The sequence below is a fragment of the Rhinolophus sinicus genome, linkage group LG09 (genome assembly GCF_036562045.2).
Source record: "Rhinolophus sinicus isolate RSC01 linkage group LG09, ASM3656204v1, whole genome shotgun sequence".
Taxonomy (NCBI): Eukaryota; Metazoa; Chordata; class Mammalia; order Chiroptera; family Rhinolophidae; genus Rhinolophus; species Rhinolophus sinicus.
This window is the reverse complement of record NC_133758.1, coordinates 97,769,752-97,784,845: the sequence shown is the minus strand read 5'-3', so window position 1 is coordinate 97,784,845 and position 15,094 is coordinate 97,769,752. Positions and strand designations below refer to the sequence as shown.

General features: G+C 34.8%; 1 protein-coding gene across 3 annotated transcripts in view; it reads left to right on the top strand.

Moving 5' to 3' along the window:
* Nucleotides 1-15,094, top strand: part of MACC1 (MET transcriptional regulator MACC1) — a 66,257-nt gene that overhangs the window by 26,284 nt on the left and 24,879 nt on the right. The window lies entirely within an intron of this gene.

Sequence of the window (15,094 nt, the reverse complement as noted above, 5' to 3'; positions counted from 1 at the left end):
TAAGGCTAGAGACATGTGAGGAAGGTGAGAAACCTCAGACAGGTAATGAGGCCAGATGTTACAGAATAGGGCCAGAACGGGATCTGACTGCTTTTGTTTAGACGTCATTGCAAAGTTTTGAATGTGGATGAATGATACGACCCCAGTGTTATGATCTGATTGTTTCAAAGAAAAGAGTGATGAGCTCGATAGGTGAAGTAAGGTGAGGAATAATAATTTACTGTTGAATTTGGCAACAGGAGGTCATAGGTGACCTTAACAAGAGCATTTCTGGTGGAATGGATATGGGCAAAAATGATTCCAGGGTGTAAGAGAAAGAGGAAGAAAATATTCGTGGATAAGGAGAGAAGGTATTTTTGTGTGTGTCTCTTTTGCTGTGAAGCGAAGGGGGAAATGGGGTGGGAGCTAGAAAGCAAAGCAATGTCAAGACAGGTTTGGTTGTGTTTTTGTTTCAGATGTCAAAAGTATCAGCATGTTTGTATGCTTATGGGAAAGATGCAATAGAGGGGAATGCCCTTGTAATGCAGGGAAGATGGAGCAGAGTTTTGATGTGTTTTCTTTGAATGGGTCAACAGGAATGGGACCTGCATACATGTGCAAGGGGAGACGCGGCTGGCAGCACCTACAGTGCATCGACAGTAAGTGGGAAGAAATCCAAGTACATGGGTGCAAATACAGGTAGTTCAAGAGATGTGTTGGTAGGAACAGGTGGGAGTTCTCTCTGATTGCTTATTTTTAAATACGTACTTTACTGAAGTATGAAACAAGATCCTCAGCTAAAAATGAGATCAGAGAAGGTTGTTAGAGATTTGACAAAAAAGGAGAGGGAGGTGTATGTGCCAGGGACATTAAGTAAGATTGCCTTATAACGTTAATTTAAGAACCCCCTTGGAGTTAATTTGTGTGCTTTTCATCACCTACAAGCAGGATTCTGGGTTAGGACAAGTAGGTGCAGTGTTGGATTTCACCAAGGTATGGTCCCACTAGTTACTAGGAGAAAGTTGTGAGTATTTAGAGAGTTAAGGGGGCATGCAGGAAGGTGATTATAACTCCTTGTCATTTAAGCTGTGGATAGAGGAAGAGAAGGTTTGCGGGGAGACAGTGAAAAGGTAGTAGGATTGGTAGGTTGCTGGTCCTATAGGGTGAAAGGATTGTTGAAATCAAGGGATTGCCATGAAATACTAGTTCATGTTCGAGTTCATCTCAATTTTAAGAATTTGCTTTGTTCTCACTGTGGTTTCCTCTTTATCCTGTTTTTCTTTAAATGTATCCCTCTTAGAACCTAGCCATGAATTAATCACTATTGCCTCTCTATGTAAAATAATATTTTTATAATCAAATAATATCTGCTCATTAAAAGTTGGAAAATGTAGAAAATGAAAATGAAAATCAGTATCAAGACTCTTACCACGTAAACACATGTACTGGTAGTAGTTTTGAATATGTCATTCCAGTCTTGTTTCTCTTTATCTGATTTGATTACAATAGTAACCATTCTATGTATTTAAATTTTGTACCATGTTTAAGTTTTTTCATCTTACCGTAATTTTATAAGCATACTTCATGCTGGGACATACTTTCATCAAAACTATCTTTAATGATTGCATAATATTCCAATAAAGGGATATTTCATAATTCAGTTTTGTCTACAGAATATCTGTACTAATTTACTATGGCATTAAAATTGTGTGCTGATAAATGTCTTTAAGCATAATTTAAAAAATATTATTTAGATTATCTAAGTAATCTTTATAAGTTCATTTTTCCATTTTTTTAAAACAGAATAATCCAAATTCTTCAAACTAATTCTTAGACATTTTTTTCTTTATGTGAATCCCCTCAAAGTTTCCACATAGTATTTTAATTACTTTCCAGTGGATTTAAATATAACAGACTGATTTTATATTTTCAGTATTTTGGGGTCCTATTTATTTATTTTATTAGTTTATCCACTTTTCAATATGATGCTACATTTTTAATGGTGTTCCATCATGACCACAGCCATAAATTCACACAGCCTACCTGTTTTTCTGTTGATTAAGATAATCATTTATTTTAATTTTAATTACTTTGTTCAGTGAATAGATATTTTATATTTATGGACCAATTTTTCCTTTTCAAAGTTGCCAGAACCATTCAGAATGTTGGTGGTAATTGGCTCACCTTATGTATATTGGAAAACTCCAAAACCTTCCCAGTTAGCAGGTCCCTTTGAGCTTGAAAGGATCAAAGATGCATTTAGATTACAAGGGGTTATGGAGAGGCAACATGAGGAAGTTAACAAGAAAAGCAACAAAACAAGCAACGAACGAGCGAGGCGTTACTGAACCGGAAGCCAGTTATGGATGTAGCAGGAGCTCTGGCCACGTGCTGATAACTCTTGTAGTTGTTCCCTCAGATGAGCTATTTAAGGCCTTCTGCGTTAGGGTCTTAGGGACCCCGTCCACAGATTACTCTGCATGTGGTCACTGAGAGCGTGGGTGGCAGGGTCAGATTCTTGGGCTTTGGCTTCTTCTGACTCTTCCTAGCTGTATTAATTAATTGTATCAATTAATTAATTAATTTATATCTGTATCTCAGTTTCCTTAACTGCAAAATGGAGACAATAATATACTCTACCCGAAGCACTGCTGTTCTGGTTAGAAGAGATAATGGATGTGAGGTACTTAGAACACTGCCTGGCACAGATTACACCCAATAATTGTTAGCTATTATTAGTTACTGCAAATTTAAGTTAACTTACATTAGACAATATCTTTCCTACTTCTGCCAGGTTCCTATTGTTTTCAGGCTCTTTATTTTCTTTTATTTTATTATAATGACTTTCAGATAGTTAAAGTATTTTTTTTTCCACTTTGTTCTCTGTTTTCATCCTCTTCCCTTTGTAACTAAACAGTCTGAATTCTCTTTTTTACTTTATCTTCGTAGATTAACATCTGTTTAAAGGCATATTTTTATGTCTTTCCATATATTTTGTAAGTGTCATCTCATTTTTAGCTAGGACATCTAATCCAATCATAAGACATTCTTATTTCTTGTTTCTCTTCTATAATCACGTGTCATTTTCACTCAGTTTATTTCTCTTTGGGTGAGTTTAATTGGAATGCTCATTTTGGTTACTGTTTGAATACCAGGAGATATATTTTAGAAAGATAAACGTTTTAATATGGTCTTATAAAAGTTACAATATGTAATTGGCTGGGATACTGATAGAATTTTAAAGAGCAATCTGTCTCTTTCTAGTTCTTATACTAGCAAATTGTAGGCCTTTGTAAAAAATCACAATTTCTTGGTGATTCAGATTCAGTTTTTCTACATTTTAGAAAGGACTGATACTATTATCCTTCATAGTCTTACCAGGAGGTTGAGGAGAAATGTGATGAATGTTTAGAAACCTGAAATAGGGACCAAAAGGGAATGTTGAAATTTTTATCTACCCAATAGAAGGAAGAGAAAAATAAAAACAAATAAATAAAACACAACAGAAAGTGGTAGAAATAAGTAAAAATCATGAGTTTTTAAGTAGTTATAGAAGGGTAGAACTCAATTATTTAAAAATAGATTAACCATGAATTTTTCAAAAAGTCAGCTATTTGCTATTTATAGTGGTATATCTAACTAACAACCAGACAAAAGGGTTGAAATAAAGAGATAGAAAAAGATGTCAGGTAAATACTGTATTTCTTTAAATTTAAGACACGCCCTTATTTTATGAAATACCCAAAAGAAAAATAAAGCCATCTAGACTCTGACATCAGTTGCACATGCATCTTGATTTCAGATGTTAAATTGTGTTTAAAATGTGTTTTAAATTGTAAAATACAATAATAAAAAGAAAGACAGAATGGCAATATTAATATTACATAAAACATAATTTAGGTCAAAAAGACTTATAGGAATAAAGAGAAACATTATAGAAAAATAAAGAGAAAATCCAATAAGAAAACATAACCTTTACATACTTATATGGTCTAAGCAAAACCTGACTGAATTACAAGAAAATTCGACAATTTCAAAATCATGGTTGGAAATTTTATAACACCTCCAGCATAAAATTATAATCAAATGTAAGGATAGAGTAAAATAAGGATAATAAGGATAGAATATATTTGAACAACATAATTTTTTAAAAACTTAATTTAATGGATACAAAGAGACTCAAATATTTCATGTATAAAGTTAGTAATTTGTTGTTGAATTTCAAACACCCTTTAATTTCACACTCTGTGTTTGTATATTTCTAGTTTTTTAAATGAGAAAATGATAACACATTACACACACACACACACACACGTCACCCCAAACCCTCAAAAGCACACTAAATACCGCACAGTCAATATAGTTATATACTATATAAAGAAACAATAGTGCTTAGTGCCAGTAGCTTCAAAATTCATATTCCCTTTATTTGTACTATGTTGATTTTGAAACGAATGCTTATAATTCTAATGTTCTACTAGTTGGATTTAAAATGAAACTTTAGTTTTTCTTGACTATTGTTTAGCTAAAAATGTTCCTTTGAGTTTAAGGGAAATAAATATAATTTTTTCCTAGAGAGACATTGGCCAGTATGTCATAACGAGAGATTCATATGCTATATAAAATTTGTGTATTAAAACTGAAAGACTTTTACTGGAAAATATTAATTATGAAGATATTCTTTGTGTGTGTGTGTGTGTGTGTGTGTGTGTGTGTGTGTGTGTGTATTTATGTATATAGTGAACTAGAAAATGCCACCTGGACCATAAGTAAATTTTTTTTGCCTAAGTACAAGTAGAACCAAGGCTTATGCTAAAAGCAGGCTTTTATATTATGTTAACATCCAAAAATGTGTTCATCTGGATCTTATAATTCTCAGAGAAAGAAACAACAAGGAGATAATGAATCCCAACAAGGAATACTGAGGGAGATAGTATTTTCCCCTAAAGCCTACGGCAGACCTAAAGGTGATTGCTAGGCTACACCAGGAAGATCCATGCCACTCAGAGCAAGGGTTTTTTCCTTTATCACCCTGAAATCCATATCTAGCACAATGTCCCAATAAATGCTTTTGCTCCTAGAACGATTGCCTTGTAGGGGTGGGCTGCCATATATTTTATTATGTCTAGTGATATGTTTGTCTAAAACAACGAAACGAAACAAGTTCCAGTCACCTTGTAATTATGATTTAGTGGTTCTCAGTCTTCTGTGTACCTCAGAATCTCCTAGGGGCTTTTTATAAAAATAATGATAATTGGGATCCACACCAGGGTCATGGGATAGGACTGGGCATGTGTATATTTTGTTCAAGTTCAACAGTTGATTTTGATGCAGAGGAATAGTTGAGAACCACAATTTCACACTAGAGCAAGATGAGCACATGGCTGTAGGACAGCAGGCCAGGAGGTCACCCACCTGGCACCAGGTGGTGCTATGGGCACAACTCTGAGCCTCCATCCAGTTTCCTCAGCTGAACACAAGGAACCCATCAGCTCCCACAGAGCAATGCCGGGGTTTTAGCAGAGGGACACACAACTTCCATCTTTGTGTACTTACTTCACCTGCTTTAAATGAAATGAGATGGAGAGGAAGGGAAAGGAAGAGCTCCTTCTGGAAAGGTTGGGCGTTCATTTAGGCCTCCAAGTGAGGGGGTTCAATTTTTCAGGCCGATTTAATGAAATACAAAGAACCATGGTAGTTCTATTTATTCCATTCTGGATGGTTCCTTTGTATTTAATTTGCTGTTTCTATTAGAATTTAACACTTGAACTAAAATAACAAAATGTAATTTAAACATTACAATTAGTCTTTTCTGTATAGCTGTTTCATATGTATATGTAAATATTTGATTTTTTCTCCATCATCATGGTTTTAAATATTTTAACAATTTGTTCAAATAGAAGGAATTTACATTGAATATTTCACATCCTCCATGTAGGACCATACACTTATACCCTAATGTGTGTGATTACAGTCACCAATCATCCTGGTTTTCACTGCATTGAGAGATTTCACAGTTTGAAAATGGGACAGTCCTGGGCAAACCCGGGTTGATGGATGTTCCCCCTACTTATACCCCACTTATTCATTCGGATAGCTATGTTTTCCTGTTATTCATGCCTTTGAGTGGGACTCAGTACCTTTTGTTATTCACTATCATGTTTGTTTTGTTTTTTTTTTGCATCACTAAGTAATATGATATTCCCGAAGGTTGTATGGGAGAAGTAGGTGGTAGGCTTGACAATGCATACCCCTCAGTTCCACTGAGCTTCTTCTCATTACTTGCGTCTTCTTAGGATTATCCATCTCCCTCTTAGACAACAGTCACCCAAAGTCCCAACCCCCAAGTCCCTCAGCTGGTTTCCTTCCTCACACAACAAAATTTGATCTCTCGTAGCTTTTCTTCAGACTTCTTGTACACTCTATCAGTACTTGATACTGTCTTCAAATAAAGTAAATTTGGAAGACTTAATTGTCTCTCAGAAAGAAAATGATCTTCCAGTTTCCAGTATTCAGAGAACAGTGAAGCATTACTAATAACAAAAATATTTCTTGTTTGACAAACTTATATATATATATATATATATATATATATATTTATAACTATATCTACCTACCTATCTGTATACTGTATGTGTGTGTGTATATATGTATATTCACATATATATCCATGTTAGTATTTTTCAAGTTTGTGCTTTGATAAATATTTCATACTTTGCTCATGAGTCTCAGTTTACAAAATTGACAAATAAAAACACTGTGATTCCCTGAAACATTAAAAATTAGACGGGGTAAATTGTTGAGAATTTAAGGGAAGCTCCGATTTTACACATTGGATGATGTGGTTAGTGTTCGCTTCTTTAATCTTATCACTTCTACTTACCTTCCTCCATGGGCTTCTTCTCACTGCAATTATTGGTGCATGAGCACTCTGCTGTCATTTAACAGTGACCAAACATTCACATTTACCCTCTGTTAAGAAGGCACGTTTGCCAGATGATGTAGAAATCATTCATTCTCACCATGTTCTAAGTTCAAACCAACGGAGACTGTGGATGTGCACAAAATATTTGTCAGGATTTTTTTCTCTTGGCAAAGAATATTGTGACTCTTATAATGAAGTCTATTCAGAAGCAGTGTGGCAAATGTTAGGTTTTATTGCAAAAGGACTGATAGAATCTAATTAGCAAGTAATACAGTAATTTTTCAGTTATCCTCTTTAGAAAGGAATATTATCAGGTTAAACAATCAATTAAGCTAAAATGATAAACTTCCACAGTGGTTTTCCTGTTTCCCCCTTTCCAATAATCCTTAAACGTCTGTCAGCAGCCACTCGTTACTCTTGCTAAAACCAACAGAATTGGCACAGACGTGAAAAAATATAACAGACAAGAACTATCAGTTTAAACAGTAATTTGGTGTCATTGGGGATTTATGGTATTTAATCTCTATAATTACTTAAAAGCATCCCAGCTTCATTGATATGTAATTCACATGCCATTGCTACAACTATTTAAAGTAGATATTTTTATACTATGTTGATGAGAAAAGTGAGGCTCCAACCAGTGAATTCATTTGTAATCTTTGCTTTGAACCCATATCTGTCTAATTTCAAAGCCTGAATTTTGCCTTTGTTGTCCTGAGCCCAGCACTCTCTTTGACAGACATAATGCAAATAGCTGTTAAAATGTTCTGTGAGGAGTGACAAAAAGGACATAATCCTTGTTTGATAGGAGGTATGATTCTAAGGGTGCATGAGGCTACGGACCACTTTATTTCACTCTCGTTGAGTTAAACTTTTTATTAGTTTTGCTTCAAGTTCTTAAAATCTAAGCTATTATAACTTTTGACATTATATAGCATGAGAATTTCAAAGGATCTCATTATTTTACTCTTTAGAATTCATAGAATGGGTAGAACTTGTTATTATTACACTCCTCTTCTTATGGAGTTCACATCTAGAGATCACAGTTTGATTTCTGAACCTCCCAGTGTTGAACTTGCTACCTTAGGCAATTCATTTGACTCTCTGCAGCTCACGTTCATCATCTGTAAAATGAGTGTCCTTCATCTGTATAATATGCTTTTCTTTTTTCTTCATGATCCCTTATAATTGCAGGCATTCTCCTTGGGTCTGAAGGCTCCGTGTTGCCAACTCCATGAACCAGGACTAGCTACATAATTTGCAATGCTCAGTAAAAAAATGAAAGAATGGGATTTCTTTTCAAAACATATTAGTATTTCAAGATGGCAACAGCAGAGCCTTACACCAAGCACAAGGCCTTTCTAAGAATCGGGCCCTGTGGCTGCACAGGTCACATGCTCATGCATTGGGCCCTGCTGTGAACTTGGTGAAGATCTCCTGGGATCAAGAATGAGGCCTGATACTCTCCGGCAATAGGCCCAAGGCACAGTCCCAAATCTACTTCCTTTGAAGGGAAGGTCTGAACCATGGCTAGGAAGCATGGTGTACGGTTCCAAAGCTTGTTCTCTAGAGTCTGAGATCCCTGAACTGAAACAGTGGCTCTGCTGCTTAGCACCTGTATGATCTCGGGCAAAGTAATTCCTTAAACCTCATTTCCTTCCCTTTAAATTGGGAATAACGATAGAACCGACTTTCCAGAATTGTTACTAGTTATAAATAGGAAAATTCATGCATGGTATTAAGAATGTAGCAAGTGTTCAATAAATAGTAACTCTTATGATGAATGTGTTTTATTTTATAGCCCTGAAATATTCCTTTCGTGTATCTATTTAGAGTCCTTTACACTTTCCCTTACAGACTGAAGTTTCTGGGAAGGTTATCTGGTTACATCTTTAAGCCGAATGTAAAACAATTTCCGGTCTACTGTTTCTCTGTTCCTGACTTGTGCTCACTAATAAGATGCTATCCAGTACAGTTATCACAATTTTCTCAAACTTCAGTTCTGCCAGGGATGGAAGCATCATAAGGTATAAATGAAGTGATAGATGGCTTGACATCATGATATTAAGATGATGTATTGATGGAATGTTTTGAGTTACTAAGATTTGAGGGATCATTGAAATTAATGTGCATTACTACTACTGCTTAATGCATCAGGGTCCCTGGAGAATCTTATAAAGCCTTTTTCCTGAGAAAAAGTGACTGCTCACATTTTCCTTGTCAGATCTTTTAAATCTTTAATCATAATGGCCAGAGATAACACTCAAACTATTTCATAATTGGTGGGAGGGTATACATAGTACCAGTCAGAGATTGCCACTAGCCCATCACAGGATGCCCTGGGGTGATACCCAAAGGTCACACACACCATGATCACGTCCAGTAAAATCACATGTGGTGAGCATCATTGGCTGATTATAGTTTCTTTGTGATCCACTCAGGCATTTTATACCAGTTGCATTTACAAGGGAATGCAAAGTTATTTGAGTGGATTTAGCCTTTGGGGGCTCAAGAAGTCTACTGTCCGATAATTATTCTTCTGACAATTTATCATATGCTTTCACCTATATGAGTGACAGCCTGCATGGAAGTATTTTTAACATAATGTAGGTCAAGAGTTAAAAAATAGTACAGATCATGGAAACATAAAGGAGATCTGAGGTATTCCAGGACTAATTGGAAAATACTTGGAACCTGCTGGGTGGCTAAAAATAACAATTTTCACTATATAATGCCTACCATAAATATAATGATTTCAAAGGGACACATTTTAAAGGAATAATTCGTTTAAATAGTATTGCTTCCCTGGTTACTCTTTTGTAAACACACCCTGCCCTGTTAAAAATCTGTGATCTTTTGATAAATTGTACAGTTGGTAAATGTTACAATTACTTAAGGCCTAGTTTAAACAGTAAAATAAGTGAAGAGCAAAACTTTATTCATCATTTTCTTAAGAAAAAAAATAATGAATCATGTAGAATCATTATAAGTAGGTTGTAAAAGGCATATTGACCAAAAAAAATGTGTCCCCAATTAAGTGGGTAGTACACCACTCTTTTCCCATTTACTTATTCCCACAAATACTGACTCATGCTTCTTTGGACAAAGTTTTAAAAATTCTAGATTAGGACAGCACGTGTCACTGAGTCTGAAGTTGAATTAGAAGAAAACAGGGAAATGACAAATGTGGTTAGCTATTTGCACCTGTGTAAACAAGCACTGCCCTCCATAGGTCAGAATCACGGTCCTTCCAGACAAGGGCTTTTCTCTTATACTGCCTCTTCCTGTATCCGTAGGGGGAAACAAAAAAAAAAAATCCAGATTTAGGGTGAAGTCCTGTGAGGGGTGTGTGTGTGCATAAAAAGATTGGGAGAAGGAGGATTTGTTGGGGGATAGTCAGAGAATAGGCAGAAATCCATTTGGTCAGGAAAAGAAATTAGCACAGTGGTTTTCAGAGTGTGGGTCCCAAAACGTGTACCCCCCCTCCAGAACCAGAGCATCACCTCACTTGGCCACTTTGTTAGAAATGTGCATTCCCACGTGCAACCCTAGAACTTCTGGATCAGAAATACTGGGGTGAGGCTAGCAAACAGTGTTTGATCAAACCCTCCAGATGACCCTGGTAAGGCTGAAGTTTGCAAGGCTTGAAGGACAGTGAAAATCTTCTTGGGTGACTGGGGAAGAGGGTTACTCCACGAAGTTTCAGCTAATCACAACTTGTGCCTTTGTTTCTGAGATATTATGATTCTCCATGATCATAGTTGCATGAGGTACCATTCCTGGTTCTTAGGTGGGTAAGGACTTCTAACTGTATTTCACTGAATTATAACTATTTTTTTGCATCAAAGGTTGTTTGCTTCAAAGGAATGCTGGGTACAAATTATACCTTTCTACTCTTTTCTCCATAAGAAACTAAAGAATTTAGGTAGCTCTAAATTGGTTTTCCACTTAAAATTTACTTCAACTTTTTGTTAAACACTTTTTCATCTAAACATCCTTTTTTCTTATTTCATTTTGATTTACTTAATTTTGAGGAAGGATGTGAACTTAGTTTTCCTATCTCAAAGTTTTGGCCACCTATGGTATGCTTAGTTAGTTTCGGACCTTGTATTTGGTAAAAGCAACCAAAGAATTTTGAAGATCTTCCAGGAAACTTGAGATTTTGATGCAAATTACATTTTGCATAATTCAGCTTTTCACCCAATCTTGCCATGTCATTTCATTTATCAGAAGAAAAAACTTGCTATTGCACCATTTGATTTTTTTTTAAGCATGGTACCTTATGAGATAAGCGTTTGTTTGTTTATCATGTTTGGAAAACATGCTTTCCCTCTCCTTTCCTTTCTTTCCTTTTCCTTTCTTTCCCCTCTTCTCCTCATTTAATTGTTCTTTCTTTCTTTCTTTTTTTATACCAATAAAGGTTTTTGATTTCTTTTAAAAATAAAATAAACTTTGAAACAAACTGTCAAAAACTTGAAAGAAGAATATGACAAAATATAAAAGTCAAAGGTGAAAGAGGTGTGGTTAACACATGAAGGAGAATAGGAAATAACAGTTTGCAGGACAGAATGACTGTAAATTTCAACTAGAAGGTGAGATAGTCTTAGGATTGGGAACCTTGCGTCTGAGAAGGGGTTTACAGCGCAGAGTTTTGGCTCTGTGGGGTAGCTGTAATATATATTAGTAATTATTTCTGAGTCTATCACTCACCAGCTATTTTACTTTGTAGGTTAGTTATGTCCCATTATTGCAATTAATTTTTGTGCTCTGTAAACTCTGATTTGAAATACCTTTTTAGCAGGATACAAAATTAATATGCAGAAATACATTGTGTTCCTGTATACTAGTAATGAACAATGAGAAGGAGAAATTAAGTAAACAATCCCATTTACAATTATATCAAAAAGAATAAAATACCTAAGAATAAATTTGACCAATTAAGTGAAATACCTTACTCTAAAAACTATAAGACACTGAAGAAAGAAATTGAAGAGGACACAAATAAATGGAAGGATATACTGTGTATATGGACTGGAAGGATTAATACTGTTAAAATGACTGTACCATCCAAAAATTTTAAAAAATTAAATATTTAAATCTACTAAAAATTTACTGCAATCCTTATCAAAATACCTATGACATTCTTCTAGAACTAGAACAAATAATCCTAAAATTTATATGGAACCACAAAATATAGCAGATTTCAAACTCTATCACAAAGCTATAATAATCAAAACAGTATAGTGGTACCACAAAAAAATAGACAGGTAAATCAATGGAACAGAGTAGAAAGTCCAGAAATAAATTCTTTCTTATATGGTCTGCTAATCCATGACAAAGGAGGCAAGAATATACAATGAAGAAATGACAGTCTCTTCAACAAGTGGTGTTGGGAAAACTGGATAGATACATGCAAAAAAAAAAAAAAAAAAAAAAAAAAGAAAATTGAAACTGGAGCACTCTCATTCACTGAATACAAAAATAAACTCAAAATGGATTAAAGACTTAAATGTAATACCTAAAACCATAAAACTCCTAGAAGAAAACATAGTAAAGTTATTTGATATCAACCTGAGTAATATCTTCTTGGATATGTTCCTTTGAGCAAGGGGAAGTAAAGCAAAAATAAACAAATTGAACTTTATAAAACTAAAAAGCTTCTGCACAGCAAAGGAAACCATCAACCAAACAAAAAGGTAACATAATTAAATGAGAGAATATATTCACAAATGATATATCCAATAAAGAGTTGATATCTTAAATGTATAAAGAACTCATACAACTCAATAACAAAAAATAAACAATCTGATCAAAAAATGGGCAGAGGACATGAAAAGACATTTTCCAAAGAAGACATACAGATGGGCAACAGATATGAAAAAGTGCTCAACATCACTAATCATCAGGGAAATGCAAATCACAACCACAATGAGATACTACTTCACACCAGTTAGAATGGCTATCATCGAAAAGTCAACAAATAACATGTGGTGATGAGGACGTGGAGAAAAGGGAAACCTCGTGCTCTGTTGGTGAGATTGCAGATTGGTGCAGCCACTATGGAAAACAGTAGGAAGATTCCTCAAAAAACTAAAAGTAGATCTACCATACAACCCAGCATTTCAACTTCTGGTTATTTATCTGAAGAAAACAAAAATGCTAATTTGAAAAGACATGTGCACCCCTATGTTCATTGCACCATTAGTTACAATGGCCAAGATATGGAAGTAACCTAGGTGTCCATTAATAGATGAATGGATACAGAAGAAGATGTGAGATGTATATATATATATATATATATGGTTATTTTTTCCCATTCAAAATGGACTATTATGCAGCAATAAAAAAGTGAGTGAAATAAGTCAGACAAAGAAAAACAAAAACCATATAGGTTTGCTTATATGTGAAATCTAAAAAACAATACAAAACAAAAACAGACTCATAGAAACAGAGATCAAAGGGATGGTTACTGTAGGGGAAGAAGATGGAGGATGGATGAAAAAGGTAAAGGCTGATATAGTCAATAATATTGTAATAAGTTTGTAGTGATGGATGATTACTAGAATTAGTAGGGTGATCACATTGTAAGGTATAAAAATGTTGAATCACAAAATTGTGCACCTGAAACTAGTATAACTGGTATAACATTGTATACCAACTCTACTTAAATTTAAAAAAATAAATAAAAAATAAAGGAATAGCTGTAAATGTTGAACGAAGAGGTGTGTTGACTGAGAGAAAGGAGAAGAACTAAACCAAGGACAACCGTGCACTGCTACTGGAGTCCTTTGCCAAACTCTCTGCAAGGAAGCTAAACATTCTGGCCAGCTAGTGTGGTATGCCAATATGTTTCCAGTGGAAATTCCAGTGGAGATACCAATATATTTCCTTCACGTTAAGTCCCAAGGTACCACTCCCTCATCCACCTAATTTTACAGTGCTCTTCTACTCTGACTCTGGGCCTGGCCATGTGACTCACTGTAACAACAGAATGAGGCAGAAACAACAATGTACTTGTTCTTAATCTGTGTTTCAGGTTGTACATGCTTAGGTTGGTTGTTGGTTCAAGAAGGATGAGAGATAGGTGCAGTTGAGCCCGACCAAGATCAGTCAACTCTCAGCTGATCCCAGATGTGTGAGCAATAAAGCTTAATTATTTGTTGGGAAAAAAAATGCCTGCTTTTCAGTGTTGTTGTGGGACTAAGAGAAAACATATATGTAAAGAAGGCTGAGTCTCAACAATGGGATACCTACAATGAATACATATTGATACTTACAGTTGTAATTCATCTGTGTTCATAGTTTCATGGTACTCCATTTTATTAAAACACCCTGATTTATTTATCCATTCATATGACAAATGATATTTTGGTTGATTTTACTTTTTTGTTAAATAATAGAGTGAACATTCATGTATATCTCTTCTAATACACATGCCAGGTTTTACTAGAACTAATAACTGGGATTGGAATTGCTGGGTACTAGGCTGTCAGCATCTTTCCTAGACAATGCCAGATTGATTTCTAAGTAGTTGTATATATTGACACTTCCACTAGGAGTGTATAGGATTTCCCTTTTCTTCAGGTGTCCACCAGTAATTGGTGCTGCCAGATTTTAAAATTTTTGCAATTTGATGGGTGGTAATTGTATCTTGTGTGGTTTCATTGAGCATTTTCTTGATTACCAATAAATACAGCATATTTTAATATATTTAAGGGTCATTTGTGTTTATTTTTTGAGAAATGCTTGTTCAAATATTTTTCCCAAAATTTTCTCTAATGTTTTTATTTTGCTTAATGATTTGTAGAAATCTTTAATATGTTTTGGAATTCAGTCTTTTTTTTATTTTTTACCCATACGTAATGGATATATCTTCTCCCAGTTTTTGCTTTGTAGTTTCACTTTTTGTAAATGATGTCCTTTGATATATAGGATTCCTCAGTCTCATTCTTTTTGTTTGTTTGTTTTGCACTTTTTTGTGTTTGTGCTTATTTAAGAAATTCTCTGTTTTCCAGAAATCATAAAGATAATTTCTTAGACTCTGTTTCCAGTTTTAAAGTTTTGCTTTACAGCCGTTAAATCTGTTAGAATTGATTTTGTGTATGCTCAATGTCATTTTTGTTCTTCTTGGACAGCCAATTGTTTTATCACTGTTTATTGAATTATCTATCTTTCCCATATTACCCTGCA